The sequence below is a fragment of the Oncorhynchus masou genome, chromosome 18 (assembly GCF_036934945.1).
Source record: "Oncorhynchus masou masou isolate Uvic2021 chromosome 18, UVic_Omas_1.1, whole genome shotgun sequence".
NCBI lineage: Eukaryota > Metazoa > Chordata > Actinopteri > Salmoniformes > Salmonidae > Oncorhynchus > Oncorhynchus masou.
The window spans coordinates 29,171,107-29,194,495 of record NC_088229.1 but is presented as its reverse complement, the minus strand read 5'-3'; the positions used below and the strand labels follow the sequence as shown (position 1 = coordinate 29,194,495).

Below are 23,389 nucleotides of genomic sequence, written 5' to 3'. Positions count from 1 at the left end.
TACCTGCATTATGTTATAGAAAAGTCACATAGCAGCAGGTATGGCAATTGAAATACACTGGTAGGCAACATCATCCGGAAATTCCCTGATTGCTAATATATGCATTCATTCATCTTTATTTATCTCTGTGAAGGTGCAGTATAGTCCATGCTTTGTCTCTAATAGGAAGTGTATCCATATACATCATAAATGATGCTACATTCAGGTTCAAAAAGGGAAATAAATTCACACCCCAATATTGATCTCAGTTTTATGATCATCCACTTGATCAATCCATTTCCCCCTGTACCATTATCCTTGGAACAATATTTTCAAATCAATGCCATAAGGAAAGAGCTGTGTCAAATGCAAATCATATGTATCACAGTCCAGATATGGTAATCTCTCATTTAAAGGCACTAAATGTCAGTGATATACACTTTTTTTAATTTTTTTTTTATTTAACCTTTATTTAACCAGGAAGGGCTCGTTGAGATTAAAATCTCTTTTTCTAGAGCGCCCTGGACAAGATAGGCAGCACCAAGTCATTACAAAAAAATTACAGACAAACAGACAACATGAAAAACTACAAGTAATCTAGTAAAAACCATTGAATTCACAAGAGTACAAAACAGAAAATTAAAAAGGTCAGGGAATCAGCCTCAAAATCCTTCATCAGTGATTTAAAAACACCAATTGGGACAAGTTCTTCCAGGTTAAAACACTGTGCACACCAAACACTTCCTAAGGTTGAGTTGCACCCAACCCTTTTGCCCTCAGAAAAGCCTCAATTCGGCGGGGCATGGACACTACAAGGTGTCAAAAGCGTTCCACAGGGATGACTCCAATGCGTCCCACAGTTGTGTGAAGTTGGCTGGATGTCCTTTGGGTGGTGCACCATTCTTAGTACACACAGGAAACTGTTGAGCGTGAAAAACCCAGCAGCATTGCAGTTCTTGACATAAACCGGTGCACTTTGCACCTACTACCTTACCCCGTTCAAAGGCACTTCAATCTTTAGGTCTTGCCCATTCACCCTCTGAATGGCATACATACACAATCCATGTCTCAATTATCTCAAGGCTTAAAAACCCTTCTTTAACCGGTCTCCCATTTATCTACAAAGATTGAAGTGGATTTAACAATACGTACAAGTAAAAGAAAAACATTCAGGGAGGTAAATAGAATACTCGTTTTTTTACCCATGACTAGCAGGTCTGGCCGGTTGCTTCCTGCATCATTATTGGTTCTTGCTGAGTCATTCAAAACATAAACAGTAGGCCTATAACGCAACTTCACAACTTCACAGCTTATGATAACGTAGCAAACCAGTACCAAACTATAAATGCACACACACACACAAACATATGTGTCACAGCTTATATATGTTTGTGTGTGTGTGTGCATTTATAGTTTGGTACTGATTTCCTACGTTATCATAAGCTGTGAAGTTGTGTTATAGGCCTATACATATACACACATACATTATACATATACACACATACATTATATATATATATATATATACATACATACATACATACACACACACACACACACACACACACACACACACACACACACACACATATATATATATATATATATATATATATTTACACAGTACTAGTCAAAGGTTTGGACACACCTACTAATTCAAGGGTTATTCTTTATTTCTACTATTTTCTACATTGAATGATAATAGTGAAGACATCAAAACTATGAAATAACACATATGGAATCATGTAGTAACCAAAAAAGTGTTAAACAAATCAAAATATACCTTTGCCTTGATGACAGCTTTGCACACACTTGGCATTATCTCAACCAGCTTCACCTGGAATCCAACAGTCTTGAAGGAGTTCGCACATATGCTGAGCACTTGTTGTCTGCTTTTCCTTCACTCTGCGGTCCAACTCATCCTAAACCATCTCAATTGAGTTGAGGTCGGGAGATTGTGGAGGCCAGGTCATCTGATGCAGCAAAATCACTCTCCTTCTTGGTCAAATAGCCCTTACACAGACTGGAGGTGTGTTTTGGGACATTGTGCTGTTGAAAAACAAATTATAGTCCCACTAAGCCCAAACCAGATGGGATAGAGTATCACTGCATAATGTTGTTGTAGTCATGCTGGTTAAGTGTTACTTGATTTCTAAATAAATCACCAACAGTGTCACCAGCATAGCACCCCCACACCATCACACCTCCCCATGCGTCACGGCGGGAACCACACATGCGGAGATCATCCGTTCACCTTCTCTGCGTCTCACAAAGACACGGCAGTCGGAACCAAAAATATAAAATCTGGACTCATCACACCAAAGGACAGATGTCCACCGGTCTAATGTTCATTGCTCGTGTTTCTTGGCCCAATCAAGTCTCTTCTTCTTATTGGTGGCCTTAAGTAGTGGTTTCTTTGCAGCAACTCGACCATGAAAGCCAGATTCACGCAGTCTCCTCTGAACAGTTGATGTTGGGATGTGTCTGTTACTACTGAGAACTCTGTGAAGCATTTATTTGGGCTGCAGTTATTCTAATGAACTTATACTCCGCAGCAGAGGTAACACTTGGGTCTTTCATTCCTGTGGCAGTCCTCATGAGAATCCAGTTTCACCATAGCGCTTGATGGTTTTTGCAACTGCACTTGAAGAAACTTTCAAAGCTCTTGAAATTGTCTGTATTGACTGACCTTCATGTCTTAAAGTAATGATGGACTGTTTCTTTGCTATTTCTTTGCTTATTTGAGCTGTTCTTGCCATATAATACGGACTAATATGAATAATATGCAAGGGTAACTGAACTAAATGACTATCGCCACATAGCACTCACTTCCGTCATCATGAAGTGCTTTGAGAGACTAGTCAAGGATCATATCACCTCCACCTTACCTGTCACCCTAGACTCACTCCAATTTGCTTACCGCCCCAATAGGTCCATAGACAATGCAATCGCCATCACACTGCACACTGCCCAATCCCATCTGGACAAGAGGAATACCTATGTAAGAATGCTGTTCATTGACTATAGCTCAGCATTTAACATCATAGCACCCTCCAAGCTCATCATTAAGCTCGAGGCCTTGGGTCTGAACCCCGCCCTGTGCAATTGGTTCCTGGACTTCCTGACGGGCCGCCCCAGGTGGTGAAGGCAGGAAACAACATATCCATTTGGCTGATTCTCAACACTGGGGCCCCACAAGGGTACGTGCTCAGCCCCCTTCTGTACTCCCTGTTCAACCATGAATGCATGGCAAAACACGCCTCCAACTCAACCATCAAGTTTGCAGATGGCACAACAGTAGTAGGCTTGATTACCAATAACGACGAGGAGTATATGAGGGCTCTGGGAGTGTGGTGCCAGGAAAATAGCCTCTCACTCAATGTCAAAAAAACAAAGGAGATGATCGTGGACTTCAGGAAACAGCAGAGAGCACCCCCCTATCCACAGCGGAGAAGGTGTAAAGGTTGAAGTTCCTCGGCGTTCACATCACTGACAAACTGAAATGGTCAAACCAGACAGACAGTGTGGTGAAGAAGGCTTGTCACCTAAAACCCTCACAAACTTCTACAGATGCACAATTGAGAGCATCCTGTCGGGCTGTATCTCCGCCTGGTACGGCAACTGCACTGCCCACAATCGCTGGGTTCTCCAGAGGGTGGCGCGGTCAGCACAACGCATCACCGGGGGCAAACTACCTGCCCTCCAGGACACCTACAGCACCAGATGTCACAGGAAGGTCAAAAAGATCAAGGACAACAACCTCCCGAGCCATTGCCTGCTCACCCTGCTATCATCCAGAAGGCGAGGTCAGTACAGGTGAATCACAGCTAGGACCGAGAGACTGAAAAACAGCTTCTATCTCAAGCCATCAGACTGTTAAACAGCCATCACTAACACCACAGAGAGGCTGCTGCAAAGACTTGAAATCATTGGCCACTTTACTAAATGGAACACTAGTTACTTTAATGTCACTTTAATAATGTTTACATATCTTGTATTACTCACCTCATATGTATATACTGTTTTAAAAACTGGGTGGTTAGAGCCCTAATGCTGATTGCACACTGTTACTTAGTACTGACAGCTAGTTTTCCGAAAGTTTACTCTTCTCTCTGGGGAACCAATGTCTCATTATGCACTTTGGAGCCTATTTAGGTAATTCTGACCACAAATTCAAAGTAAAAACATAGACACTGTCTAGTTGTATCATAGTAAAGGATCTCAGGGGAATTCTCCTGGATCTGGGTATCAATGTATGAGGTCACGGGGTTGACATGGTCTCCTCTCATGTGCATCACTGAGTTCAGGTCAAACTTATCACTATAGCTACCAGTCAATTAGGAAATTCAAATGGAAACAGGGCTAAGATTGAAACACACCCGAGGAAATACAGCACATCATTCGCTATGTACTGTACCGAGTTTCTGTCGCACATTGTTATCCTATGCATTTTACAGGCCTTAAAACAGACAGTTCTACAGCAGCGGCTGCTGAAGAGTCGGAAAATGACAGCCAATTAAGAAGCCTTTAAACTTACAAGTCAAGCACCACTTGTTGTGATGCCCGTTATGGCTTTTTTATAGATATTAAACCGTTTTGATGGCTGTATTGGTTCCCAGAATAAATGCTAAAGTGAACAGGAAATATAGCCAGAGCAAGAGGGGTGTTGAACAGTAAACAGCTCATTTGGTGAGTGTTTTCTTTTCAGAGGGACATAGAGGGACAAAGAGGGCAACAGAGGAAGACGGGCTTTGAGGGAACTTAAACCCCATTTCATCAATTCGTGAGAATCACCCTTTCTAGTTATTCTGAGGGATAAACAATTCAGGCCTGTTTCCCAATTTTTGTGTGTCAGTTATCTGTTTTCTGCTAACGAGATGTCACTAATATGTTCTGGAATGCCGTGTGAATGGACAATTTGATTGGCTATGAAGAACTTAATGATGTATACCAAATGTGGGGGGACAGCTCCTAAGCACAGTTTTGTAGTAGACAAACATACTCGAGCGCAGTTTGCCGTTTCTGCCAGGCCGAAATCTGAAATTAAGAGCAGAATGTTTCGAAGGTGCCACATCCGTTAACCAATCATGTCTTGTTTGTTAGCATTTTCCTTCAATTAGTTAAATTGTGAGGACACGGAGGAAAAAGTGACACTTCACCAGGGCAAAATCATAATTAAAAGAAAAACAGTATTCTTGTCTGCATTTACAAAAACAAGCTTGATTGTATACCTGGGTTCCTTTTAACTAATTAAAAAACACAAATCCAATATTGTAAGTTGTCCATTTACATAAATGCATCCAACTATTGTGATGAGGATTTTGTTGTATTGTTCCTTTCAGCACACAGCAGCTTATTCCATCTTAATTTGTGCCACTGTGTCTTCCTGAGAGCAGACTCCAGTCATCTTTAAACGGCTCCATTTAAAATGCAATTTGATTATCTGCCAAATTGCTACCAAGTCTTTCCCTCTGCAGCTTTGGGATGGGGGTAAAAAAAAGAATTAGCATTTGTACATAAAAAAAGAGGTCTTTGTCACATTTCGTACACGCCATTACAGAATGACCACCGCTTTCAAAGCTTCATCACCCTGGTGACTTCAGACTAATGTATCCAAGGTGAGAGGAGGAGAGATACAGACTACCGAGGAGGGGGAGAGAAAAGTCCCTGAAAAGTCAGTAAGGACTTCAGTGGCACCGAGCAAAACCCACAGGACATGGCATGTTTGAATAATCCAAAACTTTTCTTTAATCACAGTTTAGAAAATTGGCTGGGACCTTCAGCAGGAGACAGCTGCTCTGCCCCATAGCCATTTAATGAGATTCGCCGAGGGTTTCCCTTAAAATATTTACGCCGTCCCACGGCACAACAATATTGTCCTAGAACGGCAAGATAAGAAGCCAAGGAGGTGTGTTGAAGTTCTCCTAATCAATTTGCTAATTACTGGAGCAGCTATAGGAAAGGAGGGAGAGAGAAGAGTCCCTTCTGGCAAGCTGTATTCTAATAAACGCAACATTTTTTATTTACTTGCTGAACCGAGAGGAAGTGGGATTACAACACGGGGCTGATTGAGACAGGCTCAGTTGTGGTTGAGGTCCAAGTCAAAACAGAGAGGATCAGGCCTCCAAATAGAACACTCTCCCAGGACCTGCATCTCTGCATCTATTTGGTAAGGGTGGGGGTTTGGAGAGGTTCAAAACAGGCTCTCCCTAGACAGAATTGTGTATTTTTATACATGAAGAAGCGGTTTAAGTACAGGAGTCACACACAGTAAATCAAGGCAAGTTGGAATCATAGTTTTAATATTTCTTTGTTAAATTGACTCTACAGGAGTTGTCTTAGCCCCTCAACAGAGTGAATATTCCCTGGAGCTCGTGTTGATAATTGGAGGTCATTGGGACGGGTTACTTTTAACTCCATTAAGAGTAACCAGAGTCAGTATCCCCATACATGTGTTCAATTCACTGTGTAAATGTTTTTATTAACTCATTTAAAAAGAAAATCAGAGTTGATTCGACATTGTTCATTTCCGCAATATGTAGTGTGATCGCAGTATGTTGATATGTAAGTTAGAGTATATATCTGTCATTCTCATTGAAAGCAAGCCAGAGAAGTGGTAGATCCGTTCTGTGTGATATTTGCATACTTCCCATTCTTAAAAGGGCAATTAGTGGTTAAAACAATTACAAACCGCCTCCCCGCTCCTGTTTCTCAAAATAGCTGAGTGATGGGGCTAGGTCGTCCGTCTCGAGTATGCTGTACCGTCCAGTTTAGCAATCACTTTGACAGCATATTCTGGCAGATGTAAAGTTACGATTGTTAGATGTCCATCAGGCTGGATATCATAAGGTATTAGACATCATGATTACTGGTGTTAACCCTAACATTCAATTGGCTCAGGGCCTAACTCACTAGTGTTAAAAGGTAGTAAACTACTAAACTAGAGTGTACTCTGATGGAGTTGATTCTTAATTCAAAACAACACAGAGAAGTGTAAAATGGCATGGGAGTTAATGAAATGGCAATTGGAGTTCAAATTAATGAACTCCCTGAGAGTTGGATATTTACTCTATTTAGTTTTTAACTCAACAAAGAAAATATACACTTTGACCAGAGTCATTTTTCTTCAAAATGGGGGTGGGACAATACAAACCACAAAATAGAGTTGAATTTGACTCCATGGAAGTTAAATCAACTCTTGCAATTTACTGTACACGTTAATCACTAACAAACATGGTAAAGACTAACTGAAAGATTCAAATGTAACTATTTTCAGATAGAAACATTTATTTCCTCAAATAATGGTAATAACATTATGACTGGAAAACACAAAGTAACACTTGTGTAGACCCCGAGAGAAAACATAGATGACACTAGGTTATTCATATAGGAACAACAGGTCTGCTTCCAACTATAGGTCCAGAGGCCAGGAGCGGTGCCACGCAATGCCACATGGTGCCAGCGTGCCAGACGTGGAGCTGTGTGTCTGATGCCACCCCCTAGTGCCCTCTGGCAGAGAGGTGACCTCGCCTTCCAACCCTAGGGGCCAAGGGCATCAATGCGCCTGTCACAGGAAACGGCCCCCATCTTCACTGGGGTTACGGCAAAACCTGCTGCCTTTCTTCAAGTAGTCTCCCTCACCACCGTGGCTCTATGGCCACAGACCTACTGCCCTACTACCTTCCCAAAGGCCAAAGGTCAGCATCAAGTGAGAGTTTGAAGGATATTAACATACACTAATGAATTGCCAAAGTAGTAGTACATAGCAGGGCATGCTGCTGTGAGTAGTCAGGCAAAAACTATTTGAAATGTAGCAGTATAGAGTTATTAAATATTACCAACGATTATCAATATTAACATCTAAATCAATATTGAAAAGTCTCAGTGGTAATGACTGGGGCGATACTTTGTTTGCCCTGTACCTGTGTAAACTAGTGAATTTGAATGTGTCATACCCCCTTTTTTCATTGCATACCAATTTTAGTTCAGACACATTTTTAATTTTGTTTCATATTCAATGTCTTATTGAGGAGACTAATGTCTCCTCACCAGGACATTGACAAGTGAGCTCCAGCAAGATTGGGGGTCTCTGTATCTATTAGATGTGCTCGGGGTGCTTGTATTTGGGCCTGCTGCCCCTAGTGGAGGAACTATAATCTGGGCCTGTATTCATAGTGTCTGAGAGTAGGAGTGCAAAGCACACATTTATGAAGCGTCTCAGAGTAGGAGTGCTGATCTAAGATAAAGTCCTTCTTGACTTATTTATTGTAATTTAAAGGATAAACTGATCCTAAATCAGCACTCCTACTCAGACTCTTTGTGAACAGGGGCCATGAACTAGAATTAGGTCACCCTGTCTATATACACAGAATGTACAAAACATTAGGAGCACCTGTTCTTTCCATGACATAGACTGACCAGGTGAATCCAGGTGAAAGCTATGATCCCTTATTGATGTTTACACTTGTTAAATTCACTTCAATCAGTGTAGATGAAGGAGAAGAGACAGGTTAAAGAAGGATTTTAAGCCTTGAAACAATTGAGACATGGATTGTGTATGAGCGCCATTGAGATGGTGAATGGGCAAGACAAAAGATTAACCCCTGTAAATCTAAGTGTGGGGTGGGGGTGGTTCAAAACTGACAAATGTTATTGTTTTAAGATGGCCATACTCTGGATCATTAAGCTATTTGATTTGTAATGTTAGGACCCCTTTGGGTATACAGGTATATACAGTACCAGTCAAAAATGTGGACACACCAACTCTATTTACTATTTTATACATACATACATACAATATAGGGAAGACATCAACACTTTGAAATAGCACATATGGAATAATATAGTAACATTTACATTACATTTACATTTAAGTCATTTAGCAGACGCTCTTATCCAGAGCGACTTACATCTTTAGTAACCAAAAAAGTATAAACAAATCAAAATATATTTTATATTTGAGATTCTTCAAAGTAGCCATCCTTTGCCTTGATGACACCTTTGCACACTCTTGGCATTCTCTCAACCACCTTTATGAGGTAGTCACCTGGAATGCGTTTCAATTAACAGGTGTGCCTTGTTAAAAGTTCATTTGTGGAATATCTTTCCTTCGACACCAACTTCAGATGAGTCTCCTGACACTTGGGTGTCGTGAGGTGGTCATAGAGTGGTCATTTTAGAGGTCAAACCGTTCGGACGCAACAGACGTTTTCGTGAGAAGACAGATTTTAGGGATGTCTCATGGTGCGACAAACACCAGCTCTGCCACCTTTCACCGCAGATCCAGAAGTTTGCCAGATGCAGTGGACAGAGACAAATCTAATGCAAAAAAATCCATGTGTAAGTCCTGGAATTTTGGTAATTTTGCTTAAATTCATCAAAAAAAGTTAGCTTATAACAGTGCCTTTTTTGTGGGATACACATAAGGCAATTCTAGTTCTTGTGGCATATTTTGGTTAAACTTTCCCCAATTCAATGGAATTGCAACCCTCTGCATGAACAGTGGATTCTTTCATCACATGTTCAGTGCACTCTCTCATCACATGTACAGCTGATTCTCAATATCTTACACACTAATGATATGCTCTTGAGCCCACACTACTACACTGTCTGAGCCAAGGACTACATGCTTTCTGGTAAGTTTTGATTACAATACTGGGTGGGGTGAATATATTTTACATGACATACATTATTTTTTTGTTAACTAGTAAATAGTACCCTACATTAAAGTGTGTTAAAATCAATTCTAACTAGTTACAATTTCTGCTAGTAAGTTTTTGCCTCCATGTGGGTTTTAGCTTGTTTGAGCCTGCTAACTGAGGAGTGTTATTTCACCTGTTTCCATACATGTTTCATTTTAAAACATGTATCTTACAAAGGAGATGTTTAATCTAACTGCTTAACTATTTATCTGTACATGGAATTGTATTTTTTAACTAATTGTTTTTTAATCTTCACAGGAAAATGCCACGGGCACTATCTGAATCATATGTGAAGAATGCAAGAAAGATGCAGAATCATCTGGCCAAGTGCATAAAGTTCCCTCGGCGCTCACAACAAGCAACCTCTGACAAAAGCCCATCTACTTCCATTTGAGGTGCTATCGACAGCTTATCGATAGCAACAGCTCATGATCCTCCTGGAATAAGAAGTTTTTTTGACTCAATGGAGGAACGTAGTCAGAGGAATGCTGATGAATGTCTTGCTCGAGCTGTGTATACAACTGGTTCACCACTGATGCTCACAGGCAACGGAAGAGATTTCTGAATGTTCTTCACCCAGCATACACCCCTCCAAACACACATGCTTTATCTACTCATTTGATGGATGCAGAGTTTAACAGATTTCAAGTGACTATGCTGGGTCAATTGTGCGCCACCCTATGGGACTCCTGATCACCGCCGGATGTGACACCGCCTGGATTCAAACCAGGGACGGTACTTACGCCTCTTGCACTGTGATGCAGTGCCTTGACCGCTGCGCCACTTGGGAGCCCTGCTAGTAGGTGACAAGTGCACCGGTTTGAGTGTGTCAAGAACTGCAACACTGCTGGGTTTTTCACTCTCAACCATTTCCCGTGTGTATCAGTGATAGTCCACCACCCAAAGGACATACAGCCAACTTGACACAACTTTGGGAAGCATTGGAGTCAACATGGGCCAGCATCCCTGTGGAATGCTTTTGACACCTTGTAGAGTTGTCAATGTTACGCACATGGGTTCGATTCTACACTACGATACATTAATTGAACCATTATCGCATCAATCTGGTTTCATTATTTTACCTTGGCTTAAAATGATACTTTGTTCAATCGACAAACATGCATGTTTGTCCAGTGGTTGTAATGCTGATTTCGATGATATTCCATTTCCCTCTCTTTATTTCATTTTTTTTTTTACACTAGTTCCCCTCGCTCCGGCAGTCTCTACGGTGTGTCGTTGAGCAGATGAATCCGAGCCCGAACAATCCCACTGAGTATTATGGCAAAAACAAAAACACATGAAAAAACCTGTTGATGTGACATTTTGTTCCCTCTCACCTCAACGCACGCCAGTCACAATGGACCACTGCCACTGTGTGGGGGTGCTGTGTTTCTAATCACCATGGTGATGTCTCTTTGCTTCCCAGGCTCCCTTGGGGTTGGGGGGTGGGCGGGGCAAGGGAGCCGGTTGTCAACCGAGCCCCAACCAACAACCAAAACTGAGGAGGGGTGGAGGTGGGGGTGGGTAGCTATTGCCAGAGAGATACTCCTACAGGTATCTCAGTACTGATGTAACTACCTCAACACGTGTGCACACACAGCAGCCATACCTGCCCAATCCCAGTCCTGCTACATGCTCCGTGCTCTCTCCACATTCCCAGTCAAGACAATAACAGCACGTCAACGGCACAATGTTGATTGAAGGGAGTTAAACTTACAGTAGGTGGAAGTCTTTGAATTTCACTCCTAACCTTTAAAAGGTCAAAAAATAGAACAAAATGGTGCAGGTTCACGAGCAACTAGGCTGAGAACATCTGTGTGTGGGTAAATCATCTTTACGTGACAGAGAGACGCAGAGATGTCATTACTCTGGAACAAGACAAAAGGGCACCTCTCATTCTTAGCCCATCGGATCATTTTTCATTCGCTTGTTTGATTGTTACCCTCCCTGCCTGTTCATTTTCAAACAGACCAACTAAACTCTCAACACTACTGCCTCACAGATATGTGACAGAAAGACAAAGCACTTCAACCAAACATGAACACTAACATTACATTACAATTTAGCTCTAAACTAATTCAAGGTCTAGAATAAACAGTTCATGTAATATGATAATTCAAAAGTTTAGCTAGTTTGATATTGACAGTTTTGCTCATATACCTGGTGCTTTCGTCCAGTGACTGCATACAATAAGGAGATTTATTAAGCTCAGCACTTCCAAAGCTTCAGTCGACTCAAGTAGTTGCTATAAGTTGGTGCTAAAAGAGAATTACGTGAACTGGGATGGTTATAACATGGTTTAACATAAGCCTGTCATGTTATGTCATCAGATGTCTGATTCATTTAACTGATGAATGACGAAACACAGATTACACAGTATGTTGTGCACATGCACTGCCTTGAATTTGGGCGGAGGGAGGGGTGTATAAAACAATATCCGGAATTCAAAGCTGACCTTGTGTCTATACACTAAACAAATGCAGCAATTGGACACTCCAAGTGGTTGGCAATCCGTCTAATGAGTTAATTTGGCACCGATTTAGCCAACACATTTTACCACTCACCTTTTGGACCACACCCAACAGCTTGACATAAGCATGTAGTTGCTGCCACTTCTTTAAAGCCCTATAAGAAGTCACATGATTTGCTTTTTTTTCTTTAACGAGGCAATCTGGGATTGGTACATCCATTTAAACTTTTAAATTAATGACTATAGACATTGACTCTTGAAGAATAGAACGTATAAATGCTTCATGGGTTTTGTTCAACTGTCTTACCCCATCAGAACCCAAAATATAGGCTAAGCTTGTTTTAATCCATTGCTTGTAATCAACGTTATTGTGAACGTTATATAGTTCTATTGTTTTTTAATTTTATTGTTAAAACGATCATTTTGATCACATGGATGGTCCTTGCATCCATAGCTCTGACTATGAATTTGAAATTGGTTACATTGCTGCTTACCCCGGGGGGCCGCTTTGTTGTTGTTGTTAGAATCCCAGATTTCACCTTTAACATATCTCAAATGCCACATCATACGTAACATCTGGTATAGGAATAAGAATATAGATATTCACCTATTACAGAATAAAGTTACATTCAAAGTACATACACATATCCAACAGAAGTGACCTCAATATCTATATGATTAACGAGTAATGCAATTGATTGGTAGGGAAAACAGCCAAGACAAATCTTCTAAACCAATTGATTTAAATCTGATACGGGACTGTTTACTACATGGTTGCTAGGTAAGATCATCGACTGCCACCGCGTTAATCAGCTCCAGGTCATACATCAGTCGGAAGGGCAGGTGACATTTTACGAATGCTTTATAACTTGTTTGAACCTCACGTCTTATAAAAAGTTTATCATATGTTATGTCTATGTGTCATTAGGAGATGATTATAAGACATAAGGGCATAAATTATAAATGATGCAATGCATTATAACTGCATCATAACGCATTATACCGGCAGGTCTTATGATAAGTATTACTCAAAGGCACAGGCTCGAAAGAAGGACCTTAATGACACCTTTCTCCTTGAGCGTCTATGCTTAACTCTCTTCCTCCTTTTCCCCTCCCCTGTCCCAAAGCAGCCAGCTGGGAACAGTGTGCATGTGCTGACGTCCCCACTAACCTTGGCCAGTGTTAGGATTACCGTGCATTTACACTCAATGCTCCTTCTTTCCTTAAGACTTATTAAGAATGATAATGAGCTCGGAAAGGGGCAGCATGTCCCTTTCTCGGTCTTGTGAGCTCTCTTCCTCGTCGCTCTCTTTTTTTCTAACCTGCATCCTTCTACCCCTCTCTCTCTCTCTCTCTCTCTCTCACACCCCTGCATCATCTTTCTCTCTCTCTCTCTACTTCTCTCTCCCTCTCTCCTCTGTATTGAAAGGGCCTAGAACAAATTACCAAAAAGGCCATTACCATCTATGAACTGAAGGATTTAATCGATAGTTATTTCATGCCTTCAAAATCAACCCTATATTACTGTTGTCTGTGTGATTTGTTTATTTTGCCTGGGAAAATTCCTTCACTCGAAGAGGGAAAGATTGCTCGGGATGCAATTCACCTTGAGCCTCTATTATAATGGATTTCTCTACTGGTTGATCAAGCATGCAAAAAGGACATTTCCCCAGCACTAAAATAAAAACAATAATGATGATTAAAAACACAAGCACTATTTGCACTTGTACTACTGTATGTGTCGAGGGCAGTAGATTTTACAAGTCGAGACCGAATGGACGTTGTTGTGTGGTGTGAATTTGGATACAAAATCATTACATGGGGCAATTGAGGGAGTTCAAGTGTGAGAAAACAATAGTATTAGCTCTTGAGGCCTGTCAAATTGCAGCCTGAGATTATTAACATTTGTTTTGACATCAAAGACCTGCAGGTCCAGAGCCAAGGTCAAACTGGAAAGGAACACACACCAGACCTGGATTCAAATACTATTTGAAATCATCTTAAATACTTGAGCTGAGATAGACTGAGCTTGTCTGGCACAATGGAACCAATAGAGTAGTTGCAAAAGTGCAAACCATGCCCATCTGGCACTGCAGGAATGCTAAAGCTAACATTGATTTAAAATAGCATTTGAACCACAGGTCTGACACACACAGGGTTCATTCTGCAAAACCTTGACAGATACTTACTTGAAAATTTTAAAGATTACATTTAAAACTCGAACAAAACAGAGGTGCTAGTTCTAGGTCCGAAGAAACAAAAAGATCTGCTGTTTGATGTGATGTCTCAAATAAAACTGTGAAGAACCTCAGCGTTACTCTGGACCCTGATCTCTCTTTTGACAAACATATCAAAAGTATACGAAGAGCAGCTTGTCTCCATATTTGTAACATTGCAAAAATCTGAAATGTTTTTCTGCAAAAGACAAAAACAAGATTAGTCTACTGCAATGCTCTACTCTCTGGCTACCCGGATAAAGCAGTAAATAAACTTCAGCTAGTGCTAAACATGGCTGCTAGAATCTTGACTAGAACCTCAAAATCCGATCATATTACTCCAGTGCTAGCCTCTTACTCCATTGCTACACAGGCTTCCTGTTAAGGCTATAGCTGATTTCAAGGTTTTACTGCTAACCTACAAAGCATTACTTGGACTTGCTCCTACCCATCTCTCCGATTTGGTCCTGCCTTACATACCAACACGTACGCTACGTTTACAAGATGCAGGCCTCCTTATTGTTCCTAGAATTTCTAAGCAAACAGCTGGAGGCAGGGCTTTCTCCAATCCATTTTCGTGAAATGGTCTGGAATGGTCTGCCAATCCATGTGAGAGACGCAGACTCAGTCTCTACCTTTAAGTCTTCACTGAAGACTCATCTCTTCAGTAGGTCCTTTGACTGAGTATAGTCTGGCTCAGGGGTGTGAAGGTGAACTGCAAGGCACTGGAGTGACGGATCACCCTTGCATTCTCTGTCTGGCCGGCTCCCCTCTCTCCACTGGGATCTCTGCCTCTGACCCTATTACGGAGGCTGAGTCACTGGCTTGCTAGTGCTCTCCCATGCCGTCCCTAGGACGGGTATATCACTTCGTGCCAGGCTTTTTCACTATACTCGACTTGAGTGTGTTGAGTCACTGACGTGATTTTGTTGTCTGGTTTTGCACCTGCTCGGGCTTGTGTGGTAGGGGAGATTTTTGATGCCTATACTCCGCCTTGTCTCAGGGTAGCAAGTTGGTGGTGTGTTTATATCCATTTGGTGGTGTGGGGGCTATGCTTTGGCAAAGTGGGTGGGTTTATATCCTGCCTGGTTGGCCCTGTCCGGGGGTATTGTCGGACGGGGCAACAGTGTCCCCCAACCCCCCATGTCTCAGTTTCCAGTATCTATGCTGCAATAGTCTATGTGCCGGGGGGGCTAGGGTCAGTTTGTTTTATCTGGTGTAATTCCTGTGTGAACTTAAGTTTACTCCCTCTATTTCTCCAATCTCTCTCCTGCCCTCTCCCTCTCTCCCTTCCTGGAGGTCCTGAGCCTTAGGTTAATGCCTCAGGACTACCTGGCCGGACAACTTCTGGCTGTACCCATCCCCAGTCCACCTGATCATGCTGCTGATCCAGTTTCTGCTGTTCTTCCTGCAGCTATGGAACCCTGACCTGATCACCGGATGTGCTACCTTGTCCCAGACCTGATGTTTTGACCCTCTCTCTCCTTCTACCGCACCTGCTGTCACGACCACTGAATGCTAGGCTATGAAAAGCCAACTGACATTCACTCCTGAGATGCTGACCTGTTGCACCATCTATAACCACTGTGATTATTATTTGACCCTGCCGGTCATCTAGAAACTTTTGAACATCTTGAAGAACGATAATGGCCATGTACTCTTATAATATCCATCGGGCATAGCCAGAAGAGGACTGGCCACCCCTCAGAGGCTCGTTCCTCTCTTGGTTTCTTCCTAGGTTTTTCCTAGCCACCGAGCTTCTACATCTGCATTGCTTGCTCTTTGCGGTTTTACGCTGGATTCTGTATAAGCACTTTGTGACATCTGCTGAGTTAAAAAAGGCCTTTATAAATACATTTGATTGATTGATTGAATTAGACACCTGAATGTTTCTCTGACTGATAGGTCTACAGAATATGTATAGGTTGGAGGTATGACAATAGACAGCCGACTACGCAAGAAGACTCAACCACCCTGTCGACCAAGGGCCACTGCATACAAGTCAATACTTCCTGTGTCGGCATGGTGCGATCCAATCAAGAGGCCTGATGTATTACACCCATACACCAACAATTGAAGTTACATTACTTAAAACGGTATGTATGTTACTGTACTGTTTTGGTCCTTCCTTCTGTTCACCTGTCTTTCCGTTCACTTTTTCACACAATCAACGAAAAAAGGGGGTAAATTTGGAGAAAGTAGAGGAAGAAGAAAGTCTCTCTCTCTCTCTCTCTCTCTCTCTCTCTCTCTCTCTCTCTCTGTCTGTCTCTCTGTCTCTCTGTCTCTCTGTGGGGTCTCTGTGGGGTCTCTCTGATGCTCCGGGGGTAAGTTTCTCCTCGGTAAAGATCTAGGATCAGCTTCCTCTCCCCATTAGTGAGGAAAATGCTAAACTGACCCTAGGTCAGCATCTAGCCTAATTTCAACCCACTCTTCTCTCTAACTCTTGAACAACACTTTACTGCACTGCAACTTCTGTTGATCATGTGAAGCACACTAAGCCCGTACTAACTCCACATCACAGAGTTTTGTCAACAATTACAGGTGCACCATCGAACCACTAAACAGCATAAACTTTCCTTTGGGAGTTTCAAACTATGCCATTGTAAGAAGCTGATGTACCTTACCTTTTCATCTGGCGAGAGCTTACTATTGTAATCATTTAAGACAAAACTTCCTATATAATGTTCCTCAACATGTGCTTAATAAACTGCTTCACTGAAATATGTTGGTAACAAGGATAGTGAAGTGTTTTCCCTAGCTTCATAACAAATTGGCCTACATCATAATAGCATCTGTTAGTATGGGAGATAAATAAAGAATAAACCTATTGCATTTACAGTACTGGTCCATAGTGAAGCGTGATACGCACAATGAAACCATACCTATACACATACACATATGGCATGTGTACAAAACATACAGAATAAAATATAAAACGAACATCCCCAATGCTTGACGAGAAGGAAAAAAAGTTTCATGTTTACCTTGTGCGCTAATACCACTGGCATTTTTAATATGGGAGATGGCTTCCCTTGAATGATCTGTTTAACCAAAGACAGGGGAGAAGAAAAAAAAAGGGTAATTAATTACTTATGGGAGCCTTGCACGCGAAAGACAATTAACCTGCCTGGTCGCCATGGATATGACATATTTGCCCTGAAAACAACACAATAATTAGCAAAGGAGAAAGATCCGGCGAGAATATGAGAACTCCTGGGTTTAAAGTACCAGTGATCTTTTCTCTAGTCTCTCTGTATGGGGATAATTTACACGTAACATACACACTGGCATATGCAAAGATATCATTGAAACAATTCTTTGAAAATGAGGTAAAGACTTAAGCTAAATACAGTATTATCCACCATATTCCTTGGCTTATTGTACTGATCAGTTCATTGATATTTGAGCAAAAAATATGAACAAGAAGTATATTCCAAATGAAGTATTAAAAGTGATTCTGTATGGCTGAGTAGGTAGAGCATGGTGCTTGCAAAGCCAAGATTGTGGGTTCAATTCCCAGGACCACCCACACATAAAATGTATGCATGTATGATTAAGTCACTTTGGAAGAATTGTCTGCTAAATGGCAAATATTTTGAATGTAAAAGAAACCTACTAACTATAAGATGAGATGTCGTGTTTATTCAGGCCATACAAGTATAATGAATCTCCTCTTTCAGGACTGAATACCACTATGTGGCTGATGTCTTATTTTATGTGCTATGAAGAGTGTAGATTGTGTGTGTGTGTGTCATGTGCCGCTTCAACAACTTAATAAGGCAAAGGGTGGGATATGTGTGCCTGTGAGTTGGCAATACGATGTGAGGCTTTGTTGTTGTTTTTTCCTACAAAGTCAAACAAAAAATGCAGACACATAATGGCAACATTGTAGGCTAATCATTATACAATGGGGTGGATAAGATAAGACAACCCTCATCAAATGCATGCTTAACTTTGGCATTTTGTTGCATTGCCATTGAATATGGAATGCTTTTCCATGCATTGTTGCTAGGCCTACTAGTTTGATAAATACAGTAGCCCTGGAGGTCCGCCCACCAGACAGCATATGAACGCGTCATAAGCCATGAAAAAAAATAGCAGGAAATTAGCTCTAAATCAGTAACATTTTCTCTCAAAGATATGGCAGAATGTTTCAAATAGCATGAGATTAGCTATAAAACGGCACATTCTTCCCTCTGACCCATGGCAGAAAAAAATGTTCTATTAATATATTTTTTCTTGGGGGGGGGTTGCTCGACCGTGCGAGGACCCCTCGAACCTGCGCTATGCCACTGATGCTGTGTTATTTTCTTGTTGGTTGACCTATAATGAAAAAGAATGGAGAAGCCATCTCTGTTGTATATTTTGGCAGTGCGATAGAGATGGCGTAAATAAACAGTCACAAGAAAGTTGACTTGGCAATTGAATGCTGGGCTACATTGTTATCTTTTAGTCTTTCCGAAAGTTTGGAATTTGACAGCGGTCTGTTTTAAAGTTTTGGAAAGCCCAGCTCGACACTGTCAAAAGCACAGCAGCCTACCTATGAGTCGCTCGACTGCTCCTGTCCGCCAGCTCGCGCGCTGAGGTAGGGGCTACACTGTAGAAGCAAGCAGTTCACCGTTAAACCATTCGTCTGCTAAAGGTATCCTTTTGAGAGTATTTTCATGCCGAATGGCAGGTAGCCTACCGGCGTCAAAGACAGCGACGCCGAAAAGAGTAGGCTACTTTGATGTTGCTCAGCGTTTTAAGTGATATCTTTGGAAATGCAAAAATAGTGAGGTGAAAATGAAAACTCTTACCTGTAGGCTACTTCGCTGTCTTTCGGTGACTTTCCAATTCCAACTAAGGGGTATGTGTGTTTAGGGTGGACTGTGAGAGAGCATGCTTGATCAAAGTTGGCACCTTTTTTCAGTTTTTCTTGTTTTATTGTTGCATTTTCCAATTTCTTACATGGGGCGAGTTGCCCGGAAGATCTGCCCTGGAGACCGGCTCGAAGTGGGAAGAGGAGTCCTTAATTGAATTTCTCGGTAGCAATTGTCGGTTGGAAAAGCTGGAACGGAATCCTGATGTCATTCTCTATTTCAGCCTGACAGGCTTTAGAAATCATAGTTGTCGCTCTAGTTTGGTAAACTGTTCTTCAAGAAAAGGGCCACATTAAAACTTGAATGCTTAGTTGCTACATCCATTTCTGGACTTTTTATACATTTATAATATATATTAATTATTGAAGAATATTGGCCAAACTTATAATGTGCCTTAATAAAGTATTCACACCACTTTACTTTTTCCACATTTTGTTGTGTTACAGCCATAATTTAAAATGTGAGATGTTGTGTCACTGATCTACACACAATATTCCATAATGTTAAAGTGGAATTTAGTTTGTAGAATTATTTATTTTTATTATAAAAACAATTGAAGCTGCCCCTTTGTTATGGCAAGCCTAAATAAGTTCAAGAGTAAAAATGTGCTTTTAAAAAATCACATAATAAGTTGTATGTATTGGTTAACATGATTTTTGAATGACTACCTCATCACTGTACATCACACATACAGTTATCTGTAAGGTCCCTCAATCGAGTAGTGGATTTCAAGAACAGATTCAACCACAAAGACCTTGGAGGTTTTTCAATGCCTCGCAAAGAAGGGCACCGATTAGTAAATGTGTGGGGAAAAAGGCAGAAGCATGGTGAAGTTATTAATTACACTTTGAATGGTGTATCAATACACCCAGTCACTACAAAGATAGAGGCATCCTTCCTAACTCAGTTGGCGGAGAGGAAGGAAACTGCTTAGGGAATTCACCATGAGGCCAATGTTAATTTTAAAACAGTTACAGAGCTTAATGGTTGTGATATGATAAAAATGACATTGTAGTTATTCCACAAAACGAACCTAAATGACAGTGTGAAAATATTCCAAAGCATGCATTCTGTTTGCAACCAACACAACACATCATTGAGTACCACTTCATATTTTTAAGCATGGTGGTGGCTGCATAATTTTATGGGAATGCAAGGACTAAGGAGGGTTTTCTTTAATAAAAATAAACAAAATACAGCTATAAGCACAGACAAAATCCTAGAGAAAAACCTGGTTCAGTCTGCTGTCCAACAGACAGTGGGAGACAAAATCACATTTCAGCAGGAAAATAACCTGAAACCCAAATCTACCAAGACAACTTTGAATGTTCCCGAGTGGTCTAGTTACAGTTTTGACTTACAGTACCAGTCAAAAGTTTGGACACACCTACTCATTCAAGGGTTTTTCTTTATTTTTACAATTTCTACATTGTAGAATAATAGTGAAGACATTAAAAATATGAAATAACACATCATGAAGTAACCAAAAAAGTGTTAAACAAATACAATCATACTTGAGATTTTTCAAAGTAGCCACCCTTTGCCTTCATGACAGCTTTGCACACTCTTGGCATTCTCTCAACCAGCTTCATGAAGTACCTGGAATGCATTTCAATTAACAAGTGTGCATTGTTAAAAGTTAATTTGTGGAATTTCTTTCCTTAATGCATTTGAGCCAATCAGCTGTGTTGTGACAAGGGGGGAGGGGGGATACAGAAGATAGCCCTATTTGGTAAAATACCAAGTCCATATTATGGCAAGAACAGCTCGAATAAGCAAAGAGAAACATCAGTCCATCATTACTTTAAGACAAGAAGGTCAGTCAATCCGGGAACTTTTTAAGAACATTGAAAGTTTCTTCAAATGCAGTCGTTAAAACCATCAAGCGATATGATGAAACTGACTCTCATGAGGACTGCCACAGGAAAGGAAGACCCAGAGTTACCTGCAGAGGATACGTTTATTAGAGTTAACTGCACCTCAGATTGCATCCCAAATAAATGCTTCACAGAGTTCAAGTAACAGACACATCTCAACATCAACTGTTCATTGGAGACTGCGTGAATCAGGCCTTCATGGTCGAATTTCTGCAAAGAAAGCACTATTAAAGGACACCAATAAGAAGAAGAGACTTGCATGGGCCAAGAAACACGAGCAATATACATTAGACAGGTGGACATCTGTCCTTTGGTCTGCATCCAAATTTGAGATTTTTGGTTCCAACCGCCGTGTCTTTGTGAGACTCAGAGTTGTTGAACGGATGATCTCCATATGTCTGGTTCCCACCGTGAAGCATGGAGGAGGAGGTGTGATGATGTGGGGGTGCTTTGCTGGTGACACTGTGTGATTTATTTAGAATTTAAGGCACACTTATCCAGCATGGCTACTACAGCATTCTGCAGCGATACGCCATCCCATCTGGTTTGCGCTTAGTGGGACTATCATTTGTTTTCAACAGGACAATGACCCAACACACCTTCAGGCTGTGTAAGGGCTATTTGAACAAGAAGGAGAGTGATGGAGTGCTGCATCAGATGACCTGGCCTCCACAATCACCCAACCTCAATCCAGTTGAGATGGTTTGGAATGAGTTGTACCGCTGGTGAAGGAAAAACATCCTACAAGTACTCAGCATATTTGGGAAATCCTTCAAGACTGTTGGAAAAGCATTCCAGATGAAGCTGGTTGAGAGAATGCCAAGTGTGTGCAAATCTGTCATCAAGTAAAAGAGAGTAACTTTTTTGGTTACTACGTGATTCCATACTCTGCTGCCTGTGACTGGAACGAATTGCAAAAATCCCTGAAGTTGGAGACTTTTATCTCCCTCACCAACTTCAAACATCTGCTATCTGAGCAGCTAACCGATCGCTGCAGCTGTACATAGTCTATTGGTAAATAGCCCACCCAATTTCACCTACCTCATCCCCATACTGTTTTTATTTATTTACTTTTCTGCTCTTTTGCACACCAATATCTCTACCTGTACATGACCATCTGATCATTTATCACCCCAGTGTTAATCTGCAAAATTGTAATTATTCGCCTACCTCCTCATGCCTTTTGCACACAATGTATATAGACTCCCCTTTTTTTCTACTGTGGTATTGACTTGTTAGTTGTTTACTCCATGTGTAACTCTGTGTTGTCTGTTCACACTGCTATGCTTTATCTTGGCCAGGTCGCAGTTGCAAATGAGAACTTATTCTCAACTAGCCTACCTGGTTAAATAAAGGTGAAATAAATAAAAAATAATATATAAAAAATATGTGTTATTTCATAGTTTTGATGTCTTCGCTGTTATTCTATTATTCAATGTAGAAAATAGTAAAAAATAAATAATAGGTAGGTGTGTCCAAACTTTTGACTGGTACTGTAATTCAAAGCTGTAACTAGACCACTCGGAACGTTCAATGTTGTCTTGGTAAGAAACTCGAGTGTAGATTTGTTATTGTGTTTTGGTTATTTTCATGCTCAAAGGTGATTTTGTCTCCCACTGTCTGTTGGAAAGCAGACTGAACTAACTTTGACTGGTACTGTATATCATCTTGAAAATCTATGGCATGACTTGAAAATGGTTGTCTAGCAATTATCAACAATCAACTTGACAGAGCTTGAAGAATTTTCAAAATAATTATGGGCAAATATTGTACAATCCAGGTGTGCAAAGCTCTTAGATTTACCCCAAAAAACTCACAGCTGTAATCGCTGCCAAATGTGCTTCTACAAAGTATTGGGGGTGTGAATACTTATATAAATGAGATATTTCTGTATTTAATTTTCAATAAATGTGCAAAAATGTCTAAAAACATGTTTTCTCTTCATTATGGGGTATTGTGTGTAGATGGGTGATGAAAACAATATTTAATCCATTTTGAATTCAGGCTGTAACACAACGAAATGTAGAATAAGTCAAGGGATATGAATACTTTCTGAATGCACTGTAAATGCCTCATGAGCTTAGTTCAATGTCGGACCCCATCAGAACCCCAAATATATGTAAATGTAAACACCCATTACAGCCTCAAAACACGGTAAAAACTATAATTTTGATATCATGGCTGGTCATTCCTTGCACCCATAGCTCTGTCTATTAATCTGAGAGTGGTTACATCTCTCCAGGCACATCCCTCAGCTTTTTACCAAAACAGAGGCGTGGTGACC

General features: G+C 40.9%; 1 protein-coding gene across 3 annotated transcripts in view; it reads right to left on the bottom strand.

Annotated features, from left to right (window-relative positions):
* The window catches only part of casz1 (castor zinc finger 1), a 250,642-nt gene extending 231,285 nt beyond the window's left edge, over positions 1-19,357 (bottom strand). For 2 of the 3 annotated variants that reach the window (XM_064922912.1, XM_064922914.1), the window contains exons 1-2: positions 19,166-19,357; positions 17,351-17,407 (exon numbers count right to left, since the gene is read on the bottom strand). The gene's annotated coding sequence lies outside the window, so the exon portion shown is untranslated. Of the gene's footprint in view, positions 1-17,350; positions 17,408-18,906; positions 18,964-19,165 lie in introns of all 3 variants that reach the window. The other variant, XM_064922913.1, reaches the window with a different exon arrangement.
* Positions 19,358-23,389: the final 4,032 nt, after the last annotated feature.